This window comes from Morone saxatilis, unplaced genomic scaffold (genome assembly GCF_004916995.1).
Source record: "Morone saxatilis isolate NCDOM2014 unplaced genomic scaffold, NCSU_SB_2.0 Contig5, whole genome shotgun sequence".
Lineage (NCBI taxonomy): Eukaryota > Metazoa > Chordata > Actinopteri > Moronidae > Morone > Morone saxatilis.
Window position 1 is genome coordinate 5608704 of NW_023340095.1, and position 10583 is coordinate 5619286.

Genomic DNA, 10583 nt, shown 5'->3' on the forward strand with positions numbered 1-10583 from the left:
ACCCCTCAACACACATTACATATTTTTGCTGAGTTTGCGGTCATGAAATTTCTGTGTGCCTGTGTCTATTTTGTAGACACACTCACTGTAAGTGAATATCACAGCTCCTGAAAGAAAAAGCAAGAATAAGAGCAGGACATGACAGTAAAAATCAAAACCTTTTGTTGGTTGAATTTCTTTTCAGATTAAACCACTCAGAGTTCTTCTCTAGGAGATTGTTCTTTACCGTAACGTTATGAAATGCATGTAATATGCAAGTAGAGAAGCATAATGCCATTCCAGTAAAATGCCCATAATTCAAAAATGAGTATGACTAAAGCAATAACAAAAACATTCTTCAATATTGCAGACATAAATGAGGAAAGAGAAAACTGAGCAAGCAAAATGGCTACTGATACTCAGTGTTGGGAAAGCTACTTTGAAAGTATATCTTTGCCAGCTATCAATTATTCTATTTCACACTGGAATAAGTTAAACTACAGCAAAGCCACCTTATGCCAGCAAAAACTGCCACTCAATTCAGCTGTAAAAAGTGGCCACTTGTTCACACATTATATTATATAAGCCACACTATTTGAAAATAGCATGCTTCTTTGTACATGTGTTAATAAATAGCAATAATACATATATAAGTTTTTACAGATTCAAAACAAAAAACTGTAGCCAAATGTTTTTGGAGGTGAGCTGACAATCCAGCTTAGAGAGGCAATGGTTAAATAAAAAATAAAAACAATCATTCCTTTCCTTTTTTGGCCCAAAATTGTTTGTGATTTCAGCAGTTACAACAAAGAACACGGCAAAAAAAGGTAATTAAACTACTTGAATCACTATGCAAATATGAATGTGTTCGAACTACCAGCAAGCTACTGCAAAATTAAAGTATTAGTTTACTATCATGTAGTTCACTACTCCAGCACTGCTGATTCTTTATAGTATGCAGCTAGGTGTAGTATATAAATGTATATTCCACTTATTGAATAGTCAAAGTTAAAATTGAGTGTTACATCCGTCATAAACATTAGCGTCTTCGTCGTTTTCCCACCGTTTTTCACCACTTGCCCTGTCTTCATTGTCTGCATCTGTGTCTAATTAGTTCCCTCCCCTAGAGTACATATTATCTGTGTGTCAGTTAGCCTGTGTCAGTTTGTCATTGTATCTTTGTGTCTAGAGTTCCAGCCTTCATTTCCCTAGTGTTGTGTGTTTTCTGTTTTTTGGGGGGGGGGATTTCTCCCTGTTTTTGGACTCGCCTGCTTGAATTAGTTTACTGTGCTTCCTGAACTTCTGTACACCGACCTATTTTGGCAAGTAAAGACTGTGTTTTTTCATACCAAGATCCAGTGTCTGTAGTCTTGCATTTGAGTCCTATCGTTTGTGGTTCCACCTGTCATAACAGAGGTTTTATCTCAGGTCTTTACTTTGGCCAATGATGATAACACACATATGAAACTGATATTAACTTCTCATTTGACTTTGGATAAGACGGCAAAAAAAGGCTACAATATGTCCAATATTTCAAGAGGCAAACATAACATTACATTTGTAGGGCTGCTGTTCAGACACCTAATTCTGGCTTAACTATGAGTAAGAAAAAAAGTGACTAAATCTAATGAGTGAACAAACTGTTGACCCCTTGAAATGCATGCAGTGTTACCACATGAAATCCTTACATTCAAAGATAACAGTGCAGTACAGTGTGTGGAGCCAGTTTCTACATCTTTCATCCCACATAGAAGCAGAGGCTTGTGTTTTTGAAGAATGACCCAATATCCTTCTGCACACAGTTTTAAATCAGTGCCATAGTGCTCACAATATATTAGAGGCACTGAAGCTGTTCTGAAAAACAGGTTTTATATATTGTCAAGTTTTTCCATTATTTTATCCACACCTGTAGGTCCTTGGTTACATGCTGGGTAGTCAGCATATTGATTCATTACATTTTGAACAAGGCACTGGTGTTCTTTATCAGCACAATCGTGTCTTAACCTGTCCATGTTTAAACTTTTTTTGTTTGTATTTTGACCATTGAAGGACATGCATGAGCACAGATTCACAGCTTCCATCAAAAGTAGACCAGCCAGATACTCCCTGGACCAGAGCAGAGTGATGCTTCTGATGGAATCAACGAGCATTGTCTAGAGTGGGCCCCGGTGACTTTTGGCTGCGTTTCGAAACTAAAGTAACATCACTTGAGGCCATTAATCAGATATTGTTCAGATTTCTCTGGAGCAACAAAAGGCTTTATGCAATTCCATATACAGTAGTACTCCCCAACACCTGCAAACACTGACGTGTAAAATCGGTGGGAGTTCCCTTTTGAGAGTGGTATGAATTTTCTTACTTCTTGGCAAATATATGTATGAGAGCTACTGTACTCCTTTCCTTGGCCAATTGTAGCTGTAGAGACCGTTACATTAAATTGTTTACGCTGTTGAATTTTGCACATACGAATTTGTAAAGCTTCAATTTAGTCAATCTTCTTTATGTCAATCATAAAGAATCTGCACGTCTCTATTAAACAGCACTGAGCCACAGTGTATTTAGTGCTGCTCAAAATGGCTGAGCACTTTCCATTACTTCCACAAGCCTGTGTTGACAGTTGTAAGTAAGCATCTTTCCATCATGTTCAAATATTGATCCATGTCCCTGGCTTGTCTTTTGAAAAAGAGGACCCCTCAACACACATTACATATTACATAAGAATTTGTACAGCTTCAAATTATTCAATCTTCTTTATGTCAATCATAAAGAATCTGCACGTCTCTAATAAACAGCACTGAGCCACAGTAGGCAGCAGCATGTCATTGCTCTCTCAGCCAGACTCAGGCAGAAGTGTGGCCATGCTGTTTCATCATCCAAAAACAATCTGTAGGGTATATTAATGATCCAGTAGTTGTTTGAGGTTTCCGGCTCCAAGGTGAAAAATGGCCGCAAACTACATGACATGTTGCACTGTGCATTAATTGTAGCCCAGCCTCCTAGGCACTTGTTACACATGGATCCTGTACACAGAGAGACCTGAACTGTACACTACAGACAATGGCAGCCCATTATGGCTTTTTGGAGTCGGACATGTGTGCTTAAAACAAGCAGTTGGTTTTTGCAGCAACAATCATCCTGCTGTCCTCCCTGTGTGTTTTTAAATAAACCAGAAAAGCAGACATAAAAATTACTGTCAATGACTTTGCAGTGGGTAAAGTGACTGCTGTTAACATCAGTTTCTGACAGAAGCAACTCTATGCTGTTCGGACATTCTGTGTCAGGTATTAGATTAGTCTCCACGCCTAGCCCTTTAGACAAGAGTGTGTTTGTTCCTGCTGTAATGCTGTTATCTGCCTTTCTTTCCCTCTTCTAATCTGGACACCACAAGTAAGCGGTTCTGACAAGGGCTGTGCACAAATTGAATTTTTCTTCCCCTATCCCTTTCGATTTATAATTCCCTCTCTCGCCCTACAAGCAAACTCAATTTCTGACCCTTTAGACAAAAGGCTCAGATAAAGCAATTAGTTTGTGATTCTGTGTGAGCTCCTGGCTCAGCTGACCTGACAGGGAGTGGGAAGCACTAAAAGCAGCACAAACAGGGGTGATGACGGTCACTGGCAGACAAATTCAGCTCTACTGAGATGAACTCACTCACTGGCAACAAAGAGGTAAACATAACTCTAAAAGTGTTGAGAGTTCAGACAGCCCATACAATATGTCTCGCCTGCATGTCTTTGATCACTGCAATTTCCTCCTTTGACTACTTCAAGCTTTTTCCTTATAGAATGCCCCTTACAGAGTATTCTTTTTTTTTTTTACTGCACCTTCAGACTCTCGGGTGCCATTTATTTATTTTTCTTATATGAGGTCAGTACTTTGAGATGAAATGCACAAGGCTGAGGGTGTGTGTTTTGAATTTTCTTTTAAGTGAGAGTACAATGAGGCATGCACATATAATCATCTTAGAACAGAGGGTGTAAAAAGAAATTTGACTTTTCACTTTTAAAGATCATAACATCACACTCTGAAAGACAACATTCCTCACATTAAGTACTTATTAATGCTTATACTTGTTGAATTATATTACCTTTGGATAAGTGTTTCTCCCAGCACTTTCCAAATACAAACACAGAATGAGCAACAACTCTTATACAGAGCTAGTGAAATCTATGGATGCAGTCTATTTGAACTTTGGGCAGTTTTTAAAGTCACCCTGGCCATATCTCCAGCGTAAGAATTCAATTTGGCCATTGCAGGAGAAAACTGAAAACCGTAAAGGAGGATTTAGAGTCAAATACATGACATGTGGGATCCGTTAAGAAATATAGTTATCTCGCAGTCTGGCCGGGGAGATACGGATGTGGCAGAACTGATGAGGTTCTCAGTCATTATCTTCTAGGTGATTGTATGCATTTTTTTCAAACCCCTTATCACTATAATTGCCTTATGGAAATAATTTTTTCCAATCAACTAGTTTCATGACTCCATAATAATTTTGCCATGACATGATGCCACATTTTATATATGTTTCAGGGATATTAGAAATAGGATAGATAGGTTGTGTGGTGCAGTAATAAAATAATAGTGGCATAGTAGTTTGGGCCATAAGACAAATGGGTTATTAAGTAATGATTATTTTGTGACTGTTTTTGTTTGACTTCTGTTTAACTGCTCACTGTGGTCTGTGGTAGCATCAGTCTCAATGTGCAGTCCAGTCAGTAGGAAACATCCATGCAGACACTGGCAATTGAACCACGCAGTGAAAATCCTGCTGGTTCTGTGCTATCTGCCCTGGCACAACTGAGAGTCAAAAGGATGGGCGGAGCGCCATGCTGTTTCCCCTGCCAGAGATTCATGCCTTGAACAGAGAGATATCATGAATGAACCGAGACACTCTGCGATGACCCATTTGCACAGATCCAAGAGAAACCACCAATAATACAATGACCTTACAGTGTGTATTTTATATACTTAGTTGTATGGTTAAAATGAGGTGATTCGTCAGTTTTGTTCTTCGTCTTCTCACAATCTGAAACACCATGCCTGCCACAGAAAGGCTATCCACACTGTATAAACAGTTTGTGTGTTCTGTGGCCCAGCAGTCGGTACACTGTGAGTCTCCAGAGACAAAAGCTAATACTGAATCACTATGCCTACTCAGCGGGGAGCTGGGGAGAGTACAATATCCAAATCCCTGGAGCTGGAATATCAGACCTGCAGTCAAACAGCGCACAATATCAGCTAAATGTAAGTGTGCTAAGTTGGTGTTTGCCCTCACAGTACACATGCATGTCATGCTGGGAGGTACACTTGGACAGGCAGTAACAAATGCAGTACATTAACAGTACCTCACTGCTCAACTTTTACAGTCTTTTTTTTGACACCTTTTACCATTATTTGTTGGGGTTATTTTAAAATTTAAACATTAATGGCTTTAAAGTAGGGGTAAAAAAAATCTTCTTCTTCCTCTAAAGTCATTTTCCAACATTAGGGATTACTAGATAGTTTAAGACATGGAAGCGTGATTTGTAATTATAAACATATCAAATGCATGTTAACATAATCAATTCCCCCAATCAATATCTGCAAAATTAAAGTTACACCTCTTATAAAGAATATGTAGGCCTATACTGACACTGCTCAATTGACATCTCCCTCAGTTAGCTTTGCTGCACCTGGTTTTCCAAGCTGTAACCTCCTTGAAGCCAACACAGAAGTAACCAAAACTGCACTTCCTCAAACAGCCACTTGAGGCTGGCAACAGAAGTGAGATAACCTCCACAAGACCACCAAAAATAAAATGCCAAACTTGACAGCCTGGTACAAAAACAGTTTGTCTCTAGTGTACCCCGTAATCCAGTTAAATTATAATAAGTCTTAAAATGATTCATTATTAAGGGCATGGTCATCTATGAGCAACAGGTGGGTGGCGTCACCGGCAGCTGTTTTCAGTAACGAGGCTTAATTCAGCCCACCTCAACATTTTTGCCATTTTGGATTAGCTGCGAGCCGGCAGAGTCAGGACTGCCAAGATGGCCGGAGCCAACCACACTGTGTTGTGTTAAACAGAGGAACCCTAAAGCAGAACACAAAGTTAGTGAATGTGATTACCAAAACAGCTTTATTGCAAAACTAGTTGGTTGCTGATGAGAAGGTGAGGTGAAGCTCTAGCTGGCACTGGTGAGGGAAAAATGGGGCAGTGTGGCACTCCGGCAGAGTGGAGTGGAGGGTGGAGGCAGTGTGGCTGCACAGAAGCTGAATCCTTGAAGCGGATAGTGTGGCAGATGACAGAGCAGGCAGGCAGGCTGGCTGGAGTGCAGGTGATGATCTGAAGGCTGCTGGCAGACAGGTGTGGCATAAACCCCCATAGTGGTAGACTGAACGATCTGGCAAGGAGTAGATGGAGCACCAGAGTAGATATACTGTTGGGTACATGAGTTGATTGAAGGCAGGTGAGCAGACTGATGAGTTGATTGCAGATAGGTGTGTGGAGCAGAGTTGGATGTCAGGACGGAAAACCACGCCCAAAACAAAGAGACGGACAGTAGACACAGGGGAGGGGGAAACACAAGAAAACTCAAGGAAAAGGCATGGGTACAGCCATGGCCATGACATACTGAGCTTCACAATGGCTCTTCAGAACACAGAGACTTTATCTATCTTGAATAATACAGCACCAGACATTTTGATTTGTCATAGCAGGTAAAGTTACTGATAACATTAACAATGGACTTGGTTTATTTCAGTGTTCCAGTTAAACCATGACAGAGCGACTGGTAATACAATAAAAAAGGTGACCTCCAGAATGTCAAAGTTACAGAGCATGACTGGGATTAGTAACTGTAATCTAATACGTGACATTCAAATTGTAATGTCTTTCTTAACTTGTTACTGAAAAAATCATATTACTGTAACACGTTACTATGTCTTTGCCCTGAGAGTGCCGATTAGAAGAAGTGAAACAAAAATGAACAAAATTGTGTGTCTTGTTAATGTCAGTCACTCTATTTTTGAACCAAGAGCTACTAAATGAAAGGATATCATATTAAATGGAAAAGGGAGCTGGGCACAAGCAGCAGCAGTGACGTGCTGAGGGCCTTGAGCCCTACAATATTTTAGAGAGAGAGGGACCGAGACAGAGAGACAGAGATGCACAGCAACAATTAGAAACCATAACTATAATAGTAGAAATATGACCAATAATAATAATGATGATGATAACTAGGAAGTTAACAGCAATAATAATGATGATTATAATAATAACATGATAAATAATAATGCAGTGGGGATCAAACAGGACCACAGCAGCAGGCACAATCACAGTCCATAAGAACCTGCGGGAAAGAAGAAGAAGCTAAGTTCGTAAGATGTAAAATTTGTATGATATGTTTAAGTTTTTTACATTATGCATTATTGGAGTAAACATGATAAAGTAGAATATAATATATACATATATATAATATGTAGAATTTGTGTGAGTAGCCTATAAGAAAGTCATATGTGAATAAACTTTCCATTTTGTACCCATGGTGAAATTGTTTGTCCTCAATCATCTGACAGAACAAAAAACTCCATCTCCCACTTTTGTCTCTGGCTCCAGTTCTCCCTCTTGAAAACTCTATGAAGGATGCCAAGTCCATGTCCCTTTGCACTGAAGTTTGGCGCTGATGGAGTGCAGAGCTGCCAAGCTCTTCACTTGGGGCCTCAAGAGTTCTTCTTTTGACCTGTACCTTTTTAGCCCAGGTTTCATGTCTGCCCAGAGATCCCCTCGCATTTTGCTCAAGTCATGTCAGGTCTTTATGGCTTTGTTCAAAGCAGATGTAATCAGTATTGGCATTCACATAGATGCAGCTCTATTCCTAGTCAAATATGATATTCAGTCAATATTTTAAATGGCAAGTTAAACATTAAAAGCTGATGCTGACATAATGGCAGTGAACTTATTATATATAACGTATTCCGCAGAGACATCTTTATAAGAAGCATCTGAATATAATTCTGCCGGCTGGTAAAACGCTCCATATGATTTCTGACTTTTCCAAGGTTTAAAGTTAAAAATGCTTTATGTGTGTTTGTGTGTGTGTGTGTGTGTGTGTGGGAGAGACAGACAGAGAAAGCGAGCATGGAGCTTATTTTTACTTAGATATTTTATTTTATGTTTACAGCAGTTTCTTTTACTTCAACACATTTATATATTTTTTCATTTCGTTCATTTCATACACCGTGTTCCCTTTAAAACTTCCATTAAATTTCTAGTTAAATCAGACCATATGCACAATTATTTCATCACATTATTGAATGTAAATAATAAATATGCTCATTTATCATACAGGCAGTTTTCTGCAATACATTTTATTTTCCAGTAAAACTTATTATATTAGCATGTCCACATGGCGTCACAGCAGAATTCATGCCATTTAGAATATAAACAACATGCCAAGTATAAATCAGGGAAGAAGACACATCTAACTGCAGCTTGCCTAGTTAATTCAGCCTGTATCAAACAGATTTACTTCTTCCAGTGCTTTAGTTTATATGCAGAAAGTTTTTAACCCACGTAATTGTTAGTAGACACACTCTGGTTCAGCAATGCAATGGTTGAGCATGTTTTTTATTATATTTAGCCTTGCTAGTGACATGGCTGTAGGGATGGATGAACTACTGGAAAGATTATGGCTGAATTAAACTTTGTTAACAGTTAACATGGTGAAAGCTAGGGTACGTAACTTTGGAGAAAGTAGCGAGAGATGGCTAGAATTTATCCAAATGAAAAAAATCCACCCCCCTCCCATCAGGTCTCCTTCCAAAGCTATTCCACCAACACACATGAACCAGCAGTGCCTGAGAGGAGCATCGTTGTCATTGCTAACCGCATCCTACTACCTCATGTCTCATTTATACGAGTTCTTCATTCTACATAGTTCAAGAAAATAACAGATTTCCCCCCAAAACAAAACAATCAGGTAATCACTGGTTCCTCAGTTCTCCCATCGTTGAAAAGCAGACATTACTGTGGTTTGATCCGTTGCTGATTCTAGCTCTAAAGAATATACAATGGACGAACACAAATCATAATACAAATTCTGATATATGCTATTATTACAGTTTCTCTTTATTATAAGCTGAGTTCTCTTAAATCTACCTGACATGTTGAGAGGCTGATTATTGTATCTCTCATTATTACATAAAGAAGTATGACAAGCAGTAAGAAATAAGTAACGTGACCAAGCCTGATATAAATAGTGTTGATTTTTTGAGGATGTATTCTAAAGTATTTTGTATATGTCTTTCTGCCCCCATGTAAAATATATATGGACAAATTGGTGGGAGCTGAGGATTCACAATGTTGAGGAAGAGGTTTGTGTAAAATGCAACAGGGCTCTTTAAAATGGTGTTTGAGAGGGCATGGACCTGTATCTGCCAGCCTCCAATGTCACACATTGTGATATTCTTCAAATAAAGAATGCCACTGCCAACTTTCCCTCCTCTCAGATGAAAGACAAGTGCAATTCAAGGGATACAGCATGGATTTTTGACAGTCTCTAAACCACATCTAAAAAGGGCTGTCTTGCGGTGCTGGCAGCATTTAAGAGCCATTACTTTCTCATTCAGCACATGTGCCAAGGTCGTCAGGCAGGATAATGAGGTTTTAGCATCCAGTGAGTCCCTTCAACACTGCTCTATTATGTAAAATAGACAGATCCAAGTTATTGTCTTTACTGGCTTGTGTTAGCTTTTGGAAATTGATTTTTTTCCTTACATGCACAAGTGAAAAAACCTAACATGGCATCAATGTCCTCCCCTCTTCTTTCTCTTCTTTTCGATTTCAGTCACTCAACTCATGTGATTATGTGGATGTAGAATATGTACATTGTTGATATAGTTGGTCACGCTCTGTCACTCCTAACAAAGATATGCCCAGTTCTGCAATGAAGCACCCATGCAGACCATTTAGACTCCACAAAGTAAGAGCCCAGTCAGGGTCCATCCAAGAACCATCTTGCTGTGAGGTGACAAACAAACATGTCTTTCAATGGTATGTGTCCTAGGCTAACTAGACTATGCAGTTGTGATCCTCCATCATGAATTTGACCCCAGTCTGATTTGACTTGATGATCCAATACTGTGTTTTACCTTATTAGTCAACTCAATACCAACTCCTTAACACCAAGCTTGACCCACATTTCTATAATTTAGGGTCAGTAAACCTCATTTATGCAAAATTATATTGCATTTTTTTTGTTTTAAAAAAAGCTAAAAATCTGAATAATTTTGACTATAGTTAATTTAATAGGAATATATGTTGATTGATTATCACAGTCTGGTATATGTCAAAGTTTAGCCAGGACACTGTTTTGAAAGCAGTTAATTTTTTTCAATGGTGACAAATAAGGACACCTGTTGTCCTTCGGGGGGTGTGTGTGTGTCTGTGTGTGTGTGTATCTGTGGTGTGTGTGTGTGTGTGTGTGTTTGCACAGTGTAACCCAATGGCCCTTCTGGGATCACATTATGGTAGGGAAGAACACAAGTGTTCTAAAGTTCAATTAAACACCCACAATTCAGTGAAAGTGGTCAAAATTGATTTTATGTGGAGCTCCCATACC